General features: G+C 47.8%; 1 non-coding gene across 1 annotated transcript; it reads left to right on the forward strand.

The window, feature by feature from the left end:
- Positions 1 to 8,244: 8,244 nt before the first annotated feature.
- Positions 8,245 to 8,351, forward strand: LOC118631348. The gene has a single exon (XR_004959818.1). It is a non-coding gene; the product is annotated as a U6 spliceosomal RNA (small nuclear RNA).
- The last annotated feature ends 4,623 nt before the right edge of the window (positions 8,352 to 12,974 follow it).

A 12,974-nucleotide genomic window follows, 5' to 3' on the forward strand; every position in this document is an offset into this window, starting at 1 on the left:
CCTGTGTCTTCTTCTAAGAGCTTTATTGGGTGGCTCTTACATCCCGGTCTTTGATCCATATTGAGTTCATTTTTTTATACGGTGTTAGTTAGGTAAGGGTCCAACTTTGTTCTTTTGCATGTTGATAGCCAGTTTCCCATCACCGTTTGTAGAAAAGGCTGTCCTTGTCCCATTGAATGGTTTTGGCACTCTTGTGAAAATCATTTGACCATATGTGTGGGTTTATTTCTGGGCTCTGTGTTCCATTCCACTGGCCTGTATAGCTACCTTTATGACAGTATCACACCATTTTGATTACTACACCTTCGTAGTAAGCTTCGAAATGTTATTGATTTCTAGTTAATTAAGTTATGGTCTGAGAATACACACTGTGTAATCTCCATTCTTTTACATTTATTGAGATTAGTCTTACAGCCAAGAACAAGACCTATCTTGGTGAATATTCTGCACTGAAAAAGAAAGTGTTTCCAGAAGTTTTGGGGTAGACTGTTCTATAACTGTCAATTAGGTCTAGTTGATTGATGGTGTTTTTCAGGTCTTTTTTTTTTTTTATCCTCACCTGAGGACATTTTTATAGAGTGGGAGGGAGAGAGAGGAAGAGAGAGAGAGAGAGAGAAACATCGATGCGAAGGGACACATCGAGTGGCTGCCACCCGCACGACCAACCAGGGCCGGGGACAAACTGCAACTGAGGTACATGCCCTTAGCGGGAACCGAACCAGGGTCTCTCCAGACCGCAGGCCAACGCTCTAACCGCTGAGCCAAACTGGCCAGGGCTTTCAGGTCTTTTATATCTGATTTTCTGTCTACTTGTTCTAACAATTATGGAGAAAGGAGTGTTGAATTCTCCAATATCATTGGCGCTAAGTCTCTTTCCTTTCAATCCCATTAGTTTTTGCTGCATTCTGAAGACCTGCTGTTAGTAGCATACGCATTTGAGATTATTATGTCTTTTTGGAGAATTGACCTCTTTATCACACACACATATATTTCTTTGCAATGCTAGCACCCTGTGGCATGCAGTCTGGATACAGAAGTATTCCGTCACGACAAGGCCCCCTGATAGCCACATCTGGCCTCCACCCCAACTCTAACCCTGCCAACCACTGCTGCTTTTAATATGTCCCAGTTTGCTGGGAACAGTTTAGCTTTACTCCTGTTATTTCAGCATAAGTATTAAGAGTATGTATTTACATGTGCTTTTCTAAAGTGTCTCTCTTTTAATAATAAATGTAATCCATTTCTTTTATTGGGATTGCTAATATATTTGAGCTTATCCTGTCGTTTTATTTTAGGTTTCCTGCCTCCCATAATTGTGGTTTTGTTCCATTCATGATTTTGTTTGATTGATTTAGTTTTTTGGGGTTTTTTTTGGTTTCACTTAATTTTCTGCTAATGTGTCAGAGGCATACAATTCTATTTTTAGTCAATGGTTAAACTTAATTTTTTATATATGTATTCAAATTTATTTTATTTATGTTTGTTCTTCAGCATATTATATTCTGCAAGACATAACTTGGGACCAATTTTATGTGCTTTAAATAAAATAGACCAGAAGGCTATACTGTGCTATAAACATCATTTGGCATTATGAGCTGCACCCTAACTTTGATCTGATATTCCTGGTAACGGCTCATCTGCACATGAATCACCGATGCAGCTCCCCGGTAAAATCCTGGTCCCTCCGGACCCCAGAGCTGACTTGCACTGCGTCACGGAAGCTGATCTGAGACTCCCTCTGAGATGCACATTGGCTTCTCTAACTGTTTCCAGAAAGATGGGGTAACAAGGACCAAATTTAACTTCCCACCTGAATCTGCTAAAAAAAAAAAAAAGAAAGAACGAACGAACGAAAGAAGCAGCTAATACCTGTGACAGCACTGAGCATCAGCCAGGAAAGGACAGATCCCAACACTTACCCAGCCCTGGAGCAGAAACCAGGCAGGGCCCAGCTCTCTCTGAGTACAGGAGACGGACCTGAGCCCACAGAGACAGCGGGAGTCAAGAGATCACACGGCAGTGCAGAGGCGGCATCTGCAGGGCCGAGAACCCAGGCGGTCTACACGGGGTCCCCTCTGCAGAAATACCAGTCCTGAGCAGTGCGTGCAGGCGAGGGACCTACCAAAGCTGCAGGTTAAAACCCTCTGCAGTGGTTCTCAACCTTCCTAATGCCACGACCCTTTAATACATTCTGCATGTGGGCAGACCCACCTGGAGACGGATCAAGGAGCGGTGACTTGGTTCCTAAGACCATCGGAAATACGTGTTTTCCGATGGTCTTAGGCGAACCCAGTGAAAGGGTCGTTCGACCCCCCAGGTTGAGAACCGCTGCTCTAGAGGCTTCGCGGGAGCAACACCTGTTCCCACCAGCCTGGCTGGCAAACCTCGGGACTCACAAGGCGCAGGGTATAGCGCTCAGACAGGCGGGCCGTCCGCGCAGGCCTGCGGCGGCAGCCTCCTCGGCCTGAATCACCGAGGCTGGGCCTCCCACGTCACCTGCCTCTCTCTAAACCAGGAAAGGAGCGTCGTCTAGGCTCTTGGCTCTGAGCGGTCAGGACGAGGCACTCAGGACAGGGTCCCGGCTGACTCCTGTGGCCCGGGGCCTGTGAGGGACTAAGCATGACCTACTCGCACGCCCACAGAAACGAACTCCTCTGAGGGCAGGAGATGGAAGCTGCCCTTGGTCACTGAGCCACCACTCGTCATTTGTCCCCATGAAGGACAAGGACTGGGCAGAACCTCCAACCTGGGCGTGGCTGAGCTCGAAGCCCCCAAGCGCATTCACAGATGTTTGCTTTTCCCCTGCAAGAGGAACGAGGAGAGATGCCATGGTTTGTGGTTTGGACAAACCCTCCCGATTTCCTGGGTTTATCTCCTTAAAGGGGACTCGGTTCCCACCCCAGTGAAAAAAGAATAATGTTACAGATGAGAAAACAAGGGCCCAGAACCAGACTATTTTAGTTCATTTTCATTTCATCATAATGTATGTGCATATTGGTTTAAAATCAGACAGAATTTTAAAAATGCAAAACTACACCCTGGCTGGTGTGGTTCGGTGGTTAGAGCGTCAGCCTACATACCAAAGGGTCCCGGTTTTGATTCTGGTTAAGGCCATGTACCTGGGTTGCAGGTTCGATTCCCTGCCCCCAGTCAGGGTGCATGCAGGAGGCAACCAATCAATGTGCCTCTCACATCAATGTTTCTCTCTCTCTTTCTCTCCCTCCCTCCCTCTCTCCCTTCCTCCCTCCCTCCCATTCTCTCTGAATATCAATGGAAAAAATATCCTCAGGTGAGGATTAACAACAACAAAAAAATGCAAACCTGCAAACTGAAGAGTCCAGCCACACCTTCCCCAGAGCTCCCATGCCCCCCCACCCCCGGTCCCCCGTTTCCCTTCTTTTAGCCGAATCCTCAGATCCATTCAGAAAAGCAACCTCCAGGCATCTCCTGGCTAAGTCCCTTTCCTGTGATCCTGGGTTTTTCTTCTTCTTGCTCTAATTTCCCTTTCTATCCCATTTACAAGAACAATCAAATCTTCTAGATATACATATCAGATTTTTTCCTTCTCTGCAATCACGACTTTCCATTTTGCTATACTCTCCTACCTCTCCCACTGGGTATCCATCAGGTCCCCTAACAACATACCAGTCAAAACGACACAACATTGTCGTCATTTTTATCAGAATAGTGAGGGGCACAGGGGATGACGTTTTGGCTCTGAGGAAGGTGTCCCCTTCTTATTACCAGGCCTGGTGCCGAGACGTTGGAGGCAGAGTTCTTGTTGGGGCACTGGCTTCACTTTGGGGGGGGCTGTCTGCACTCTTGGGGCAAGCTGGTCTCTCTGATCTCAGGAGGTGGGTGTGTAGCTGTTGAGCAGTGTGGCCACCAGCGTCACCCTGCCCCCCGTCACTGAGCACACAGAGGGACCCGTGTTGTGCCCAAACTCTTTCCGGGTTGAATGCCTCATCACTCAACCTACTGACCTCTTGGAGCGAAACTCCACAGTCTGAGCCTTCTTCCCACCTCAGGCTTCGCCATGTGGAGTTGCCAGAGCCTCTGGGGCTGTCTCCTACCCACCCTGAGTATATCGGAACTCGGAGTGGGGGCGCTTCCATTAACGGCCTTCCGGGATGTTACCCACCCTCCATTTCATCGCTGCGGGCGAGGGAATTCTAGGGTCCCTATCTTTAATAACATCCAGGACGCCCCCCGGGGACAGCCTGGGTTCATAACCTCCAGGACGCCCCACGGGACTGGGCACTGGGTTCATAGCCTTCAGGACGCCCCACGGGACTGGGCACTGGGTTCATAGCCTCCAGGACACCCCACGGGGACTGGGCACTGGGCTCATAGCCTTCAGGACGCCCCACGGGACTGGGCACTGGGTTCATAGCCTTCAGGACGCCCCACGGGGACTGGGCACTGGGTTCATAGCCTCCAGGACGCCCCACGGGGACTGGGCACTGGGCTCATAGCCTTCAGGACGCCCCACGGGACTGGGCACTGGGTTCATAGCCTTCAGGACGCCCCACGGGGACTGGGCACTGGGTTCATAAACCTCCAGGACGCCCCACGGACTGGGCACTGGGGAAAGCACAGCCAGGCTTTCGCCTGGAGAACAGGCCTCTCTCTTCTGGATTCTTAGCAGAGGACTTGGAGTCCACCTTCAGGGACCGGAGGCCTGTCCTGGGCTCTGAGGATGGGGACCCACAGGTCGAGGGCCTTCCACCAGACACCTCCATCCAGCCTGGGGAAGGGCTCTCCCGACCGAGGCAGCTGCCAGGTTCAGAAAGCACCGAGTCCAGGACCTGGCTCGGGACAGTCCCACAGAATGTTCCTGTCATGTCACATCTTGGTTTTCACTGTTCTGCGGTGTCTCCAGGAGCTGCGTGTCCCTTCCCCAGCCAGAGCCCCACCAGGAAGCCGCTTCCTCGAGAGAGGAGCCTCCATGAGCTTCTGTGGCTAAGGGTCCCAAAAGGAAGCCTGAGGCATCGGAGCACAGGGGCCACGTCCACAGGAGCCGGAGACCCTGGTCCACACCAGGGCTGGGCCCTGAGGCCGAGCTCACGGCCGTGCCTGTGGCCTGTGCTGTTATCGAAGGCACCGATGCTCCTCACCGGACAGCGGGTTCTGGGGCTGCGCCCCTCACAGCGGGGCTGGAGACAGAAGGTGGGCATCGAAGGAAGGGGCCCTGAACTGGGTGGGCCCTCTGGAGGCCGGCAGGCCTGGAGACCCTGATCCTTGAGAGGACTATGCCACCCCCACTTGTCCCTTGCTGTCCTGAGTGGGAAGGGGAGGTCATGCGGATCCAGGGCCGGGACAGCAAGTGTGAAGCAGACAGACCTTCTGTGATGCTCACCTCCCGGCCATCTCTTCGGACCTGTGGCTGCGTCGGAGGAGCTGGTGGTTGGCAAGGCCTCAGAGCCTGTCCCTGGTCTCACAGGCCGAGAGAGAGTCCCCTGGCTGCTGGCAGGTCTGCGCTCCATGTGCTGTGCTCTCCGGGGCCTCGTGGGCTGTCCTACGCTTCATCTCCCGCTCCGGAGTAAGCGGGGAGCCCCTGGGGTGACATCGCGGGCAGCGAGGGAGTAAACCCGCCCAGCCGTTCACCGGCTGCACTAACAGGACCCAGAACCAGCAGCACGAGAGCAGGAAACAAGGTTTCTCCCAAGGACCGGCCACGAGTGTCGTAACAGTCCCCTTCTCCCGGCGACTTAGTTTCTAAGAGACTTTGTTCTTTAAGACCACGGACTATCAGAAATGTGGTGTTTGAACTATATCAGCAAAGTGAAACATTCATTTTTGCTTGAAGGATGTGACAGGGACACAGAGGGGCGGCCTCGGTTCCGCCCTGGGCACAGCGCTCAAGTGGCGTCTGGACACAACCTGTGTCTCCCTCACTTTGTACCTTCAAAGAACACAGACCTGGGTCCTTCCCACTCTGCCGGGACTCAGTCCCTTTCCACCAGCTACTCTGCTTTGGCCACCGAAACACGGCTTCACTTAAATCGCGCCTAGACCTTGCCCTTGTCCCAGTTCTGTCAATAACTCTCCTGCGTCCGGTGAGATGCCCGCAGCTCCTGGGAAGTGGTCTCCCCCACTGAAATAAGTCACTCTGATGCTGTCGCCTGCAGAGTTGTTCCTGGTGGTTTAAACCGAGGGGCTAGGACAGGTGAGAATCAGTCACGGGTCCTTGACCGTTGGCCCTGACAGCAGACCCGAGCACAGGTCATGAACTAGACGAGTGGCCAACATTCGCGTGGCTGCCTGGTTGTGTGCCAGCCTCCTCCCTCCCAGTGCTCCGGTGCCACCGTGCTTAGCTGTCATTTCAGGCTGGCCCCAAATGCAAGGTGTCCTTGGAGTGGGCGTCCACTGATGCCAATGATCTTGGCAGTGAGGCCAGACTGGTTTTCTGACATGTTACTTGTTTGAGAGGAGGGTCGGTAAACAGCGTCGTCTTTCCCGCTTGAGTGGGAACCAACTGAGAATTCAGACAAAGTCTACTTTGTACGGCTTACTGTAAACTTATTGCTGATCAAGCCGGCATTGGAGAGTGTGGATTCTTTTCTGCAAACAAATGACGCACAGAACTAGGCCAGGAGACTCGCACCCAGCTCCAGCAGCCGGGGCTGACACTGCCTCCTCGCGTGAGGAGGAGCCCGGGGGCCATGTCGGTCACTGAGGAGCAGAGCAGGATGGACATCTCCTCCAGGTCATGGGCTCCCAGCGGAGCAGGATGGACATCTCCTCCAGGTCATGGGCTCCCAGCGGAGCAGGATGGACATCTCCTCCAGGTCATGGGCTCCCAGCGGAGCAGGATGGACATCTCCTCCAGGTCATGGGCTCCCAGAGAAGCAGGATGGACATCTCCTCCAGGTCATGGGCTCCCAGCGGAGCAGGATGGACATCTCCTCCAGGTCATGGGCTCCCAGCGGAGCAGGATGGACATCTCCTCCAGGTCATGGGCTCCCAGCGGAGCAGGATGGACATCTCCTCCAGGTCATGGGCTCCCAGAGAAGCAGGATGGACATCTCCTCCAGGTCATGGGCTCCCAGCGGAGCAGGATGGACATCTCCTCCAGGTCATGGGCTCCCAGCGGAGCAGGATGGACACCTCCTCCAGGTCATGGGCTCCCAGCGGAGCAGGATGGACATCTCCTCCAGGTCATGGGCTCCCAGCGGAGCAGAATGGACATCTCCTCCAGGTCATGGGCTCCCAGCGGAAGGCAGCCAAGGCGTGGCTGGGCCACACACCCCAGGGTCCCTAAGTAGTGACCACACAATTGACCCGGGGCGTGGCACCCCTGACAGTGGAAGGACAGCAGGTGTGCACCAGGACGTGCGGTCTCCCGCGTCGGCAGGGCGGGAGAAGGCCAGGCGTGTCGCAGAAGGAAACCTCCGGCGGGGAGCACTGCTCTCCCTCTGTGGACGTTCCTGTCAGAGGAGGAAGGGGTCAAAGAGGGCCACAGAGTGGCCTTCGTTAAATGGAAGGACTTGGACAACACTGGAGCTCCCTTCTCTGTGGCATTGAGGCTTAGGAACAGGAAGTTAAGTTTTATTCCGAGTGAGATTAGTCTTTTTTTATTATTTATTTTTCTTTATTGATTCTAGAGAGAGAGGAAGGGAGAGAGAGAGAGAAACATTGATGAGAGAAAACATCAATTGGCTGCCGCCTACATGCCCCCCAATGGGGATCTGGCCCACAATCTGGGCATGTGTCCTGATTGGGAATCAAACTGGCAGCCTCTTGGTGCATGGGTCAATGCTCAACCAGTGAAACATACTGGCTGGGCTCTTTTTATTTTTTTCAAAATATGTTTTATAGATTTTTTTAGAGAGAGAGGAAACAATAGAGAGTCGAAAATGTCGATGTGAGATACATCCATCAGCTGCCTCCTGCACGCCCCCTACTGGGGATCAAGCTCGAAACCTGGACATGTGTCCCGGCCGGGAATCGAACTGGGACCTCTCAGTCCATGGCACAACGCTCAATCCACTGAGCCACACTGGCCGGGCCCAAGTGACACTAGTCTTGCTAAGGAGGGTGGGCTGCCTGGGGAGGAGGTCAGATCCTCATTCATTTATTCACTTATCAATTTATTAATGAGTAATTTATTTATTCAACATGTATTTATTAATCAGAGACACTGTGCGAGGCGCTGGGGATATAATGGTGAACTAGACAAACACTGCTTCCTGGCCATCAGACTTTATAATATAAGGAGGGAAGTAAAGAAAGATAAAGACAGTGCTCGCTTTGGCAGCACATATACTAAAATTGGAACAATACAGAGAAGATTAGCACGGCCCCTGAGCAAAGGTGAAACATAAATTCGTGAAGTGTTCCATATTTTTTAGCTAGACTCACCAAGAAACAAAGAGAGAGAACCCAAATACACAAAATCAGAAATGAAAGAGGAAAAGTAACAACTGACACCACAGAAATACAAAGGATCATTAACAAATTCTATGAACAATTATATGGCAACAAATTCCACCTTCTAAGCAAAATGGACAAATTTCTAGAAATGCATAGTCTCCCAAAACTGAACTGGAAAGAGATAGAAAACTTGAACAGACCAATAACAACAGAAGAAATTGAAGATGTAATCAAGACTCTCCCAACAAACAAAAGCCCAGGCCCAGACTGCTTCACGGGGGAATTTTACTGAACATTCAAAGAAGAACTAATACCTGTTCTCCTCAAACTATTTCAAAAAATCCAAGAAGAAGGAAGACTTCCAAACTCATTTTATGAGGCCAACATAATTCTAATTCCAAAACCAGAAAAAAGACACTGCAAAGAAAGAAAACTACAGGCCGATATCCCTGATGAACGTGGTGGATACCAAAATCCTGAACAAAATAGCAAATCAGATCCAGCAATACATCAAAAAAATTATTCACCATGACCAAGTGGGATTCATCCCAGGGATGCAAGGCTGGTACAATATTCGCAAATCAATCAATGTGATACACCACATAAATAAAATGAGGAATAAAAATCATATGATCATATCAATAGACACTGAAAAAGCATTCGACAAAATCCAGCACCCATTTCTGATAAAAATGCTCAGCAATCTGGGAATAAAGGGATCATATCTCAACATAATAAAGGCCATATATGAAAGACCTACAGCATACATCATACTCAAAGGGCAAAAATTAAAAGCATTTTCCTTAAGAACAGGAACAAGACAAGAATGCCCACTTTCGCCACTCTTATTAACATAGTACTGGAAGTCTTAGCCACAGCAATCAGATAGGAGTAAAATATAAAAGAGATCCAAATAGGAAAGGATGAAGTGAAACTGTCATTATTCGCAGATGACATGATACTATACGTAGAAAACCCCAAAGAATCCATCAAAAATTTACTAGACTTAGTAAATGAATTTGGCAAAGTAGAAGCATACAAAATTAACGTCAAGAAATCGATGGCATTCTTATATACCAATGATGAACTCACAGAAAGAGAAACTAAAAAAACAATCCCATTTACCATCGTGGCAAAAAAATTAAGATACCTAGGAATAAACTTAACCAAAGAAATAAAGGACCTATTCGCAGAAAACAACAGGTCATTGAAAAAAGAAATAAAGGAAGATATAAAAAAGTGGAAACACATACCTTGTTCATGGATCAAAAGAATCAACATCATTAAAATGTCCATACTACCCAAAGCAATCTATAGATTCAACGCAATCCCCATCAAAATACCAACGACATACTTCACAGAACTAGAACAAATACTTCAAAAGTTCATTTGGAATCAAAAAAGACCTCGAATAGCCACAGCAATCTTGAAAAAGAAGAACAAAGTTGGAGGGATCACATTACCAGATTTCAGGTTATACTACAAAGCCACTGTAATCAAAACAGCCCGGTGCTGGCACAAGAACAGACATATAGACCAGTGGAACAGAACAGAGAACCTGGAAATGGACCCAAGGCAAAATGCTCAATTAATATTTGACAAAGGTGGCAAAAGCATACAGTAGAGTAAAGACAGCCTCTTTAATAAATGGTGTTGGGAAAATTGGACAGCTACATGCAAAAAAATGAAACTTATAACATACACAAGAATAACCTCAAAATGGATAAAAAAACTTAAATGTGACTCATGAATCCATAAAAATCTTAGAAGAAAATGTAGGTAACAAAATTTCAGACATCATACCAGCAAAATTTTCACTGATACATCACCTAAGGCAACAGAAACAAAGGAGAAAATGAACACATGGGACTACATCAAACTCAAAAGCTTCTGCACAGCAAAAGATTCAATCATCAAAATGGAAAGGCTACCCACTGTATGGGAGAACATCATTGCCAATGATATATCAGATAAGGGGTTAATTTCCAATATATATAGAGTGCTCATACAACTCAACAAAAGGAAGACAAAGAACCCAATTTAAAAATGGTCAGAGGAACTAAATAGACACCTCTCCAAACAGGACATACAAATGGCTAAGAGACATATGAAGAAATGCTCATCATCACTAATCATCAGAGAGATGCAAATTAAAACAACAATGAGGTATCACCTCACACCTGTCAGAATGCCGCCATCAACAAATCATCAAACAACAAGTATTGGCGAGGGTGTGGAGAAAAGGGGACTCTAGTACACTGCTGGTGGGAATGCAGACTGGTGCAGTCACTCTGGAAAACAATATGATGCTACCTCAAAAAATTAAAAATTCAATTTCCACTTGACCCAGTGATCCCACTTCTAAAAATATACCCTAAGAAGCCTGAAACACCAATCAGAAAGAATATATGTACCCCCATGTTCATTGCAGCACTATTTACAATAGCTAAGATCTGGAAACAGCCCAAGTGTCCATCAGTAGACAAATAGTTTAAAAAGCTGTGGTACATATACACAATGGAGTACTATGCAGCTGTAAGAAAGAAAGATCTCTTATCCTTTGAGACAACATGGAGGGACCTGGAGAATATTATCCTAAGTGAAACAAGCCAAACAGAGAAAGACAAATATCACATGATCTCACTTATTTGTGGAATATAATGAATATAACAGTCTGAGGAACGGTGTAGTCCCAGAGACATGGAAGTGGGATACAGATTGACAATCCCCAGAAGAGGGGTGGGGGGGGAGAGATAAACCACAGAACTTATGTGCATGTTTGCATGAACAATGGACATGGACAACAAAGGTGGGGACAGGGTGGGGAGGGAGGGGAAGGGGGGAATCAGTGGGTGAAAAAGGGGAAACATTTGTAACAAAAATTAATTAATTAATTAAAAAATAAAATAAAATAAAATAAATTTATCTTTTAAGAAAAAGAAAGAAAGTTAAAGACAAATAAAGTCATTACAAATTGTGTGAAGGAAACAATAAAAAACAAGATAGAAAGTTCAGGAGGTGGAGAAAGCAGCTTCCTGGACATGGAGTTAGGGAAGGTCTCTTGAGGAGGTGACATAAGAAGAAATAACTAAAAAAAACAAACAAACAGAAAGGCAAATAATGAAAAGAAATTAATACAGGTAATAGGGATGTACATGAGCATGGCATATGCAAAGGTCCTGGGATATAAAGAATTTGGCATTTTCAAAAAAAACCCAATGGATTAACATGACTAAAGAGCATTGGAGGGGAAATGAGCTGGAAAGGGGTTGGAAGCAGAGATAGGGAATTTGATTTCCTTCCCCGTGCACATGAAGCATTAGAGGCGTCTAAACATCGGAGTGATGCAGTTAAACTTCCACTCATGGAGATCATCTTGGCTGACTCGTGCAGAATGGATTTACCAGACAGAGGGAGGAGCGGGTGGAGGCACCAGCCAACCAGATGCTGATTTGCAGACTGGTGAGCGACGGTGGATGCTCTAGGTGCAGTGGGGGTGACAGGAGCATTGAGACAGGAGAAGTTGAGGTGTATTTTGAAGGTAAACCTCTTTGGAGATAGACTTGACGGGTTGGATGTAGGACTTCAGGGAAAGGAGAGATCAAAGAGGAGTCTTAGGTTTCTGTCTTGAGTAACTGAGTGTGGAAGTGGGCATGTTGGACAATGGTCAAGGGTCTACTGGTGTCCCAGCGAGAGCCTTGGGCCAGATCAAACCGTCACCATCCATCTGGACAGTGTTCCATTCGTGTCATCCAGGGAGACAGTGTAGAAGAGAAGAGAACTTGGGGATGAGGCCTGAGGAACTTCAACCTTTGAAGTCACTTGGGAGGGAGCAGAGAAGAGGAATAAGAAGGAAAAGCCACTGGCATTGGGGAAAACTAGGGGCGACCAGCCTCAGAGCCCCCAGATGTGAGAGTAAGATGTGGCAGAGCGGCAGGCTGTGCCCAGTGCCAACTACGATGAAGGCGGCAGAATGCCCACTGCATCTGGGCAGCAGAGATCACTGGTGATGCTCAAAAGAAAAGTGTTGGTGGAGAAGTTAGAAGTCAACTGGAATGTGCTGAGCAGTAAATAGCTTACTAGTAATCAGGGCATACAAATTAAAGTAACAAGATAGCATTCTTCATACACTGGATGGACAGTGGTTTTTATTTTAAAATTACGTTTTGGCAGGGAAGGATAAACGTATCATTGGGAGTATACATTGGAAAAGCCACATCGAAGGGCAGATTGTCAGTATCTGTTGAAAATAAAACATGGACTTATATTTTTTATTAGAAACTGTTACATAAAGGGCAAGAGTTGGCACCTAAGGGAGTAAATAGACATGAAAGACACACTCTCTGTTCTCTATGTACCTAGAATTTGGTCGAGGAGAAGAGAGCAGAGGGGCCAACATGAGGAGAAAAAACTGAAACACAAAGTCTAGCAAAAGAAATGTCACATGAGAAGGCAAAGTACTATGGACCTCAAAGGAGCTCAGATGCTGCATTTGGTTGGGGAGATGAGAAGAGGCCTCCAAACACTTCCTATAGATGCAGGATGTTAGAGAAATGGACAGGTGAGGTACACAGGGATTGAAGTGTTGAGGTGTTTGC

Source organism: Molossus molossus, unplaced genomic scaffold (genome assembly GCF_014108415.1).
Source record: "Molossus molossus isolate mMolMol1 unplaced genomic scaffold, mMolMol1.p scaffold_m16_p_15, whole genome shotgun sequence".
NCBI lineage: Eukaryota > Metazoa > Chordata > Mammalia > Chiroptera > Molossidae > Molossus > Molossus molossus.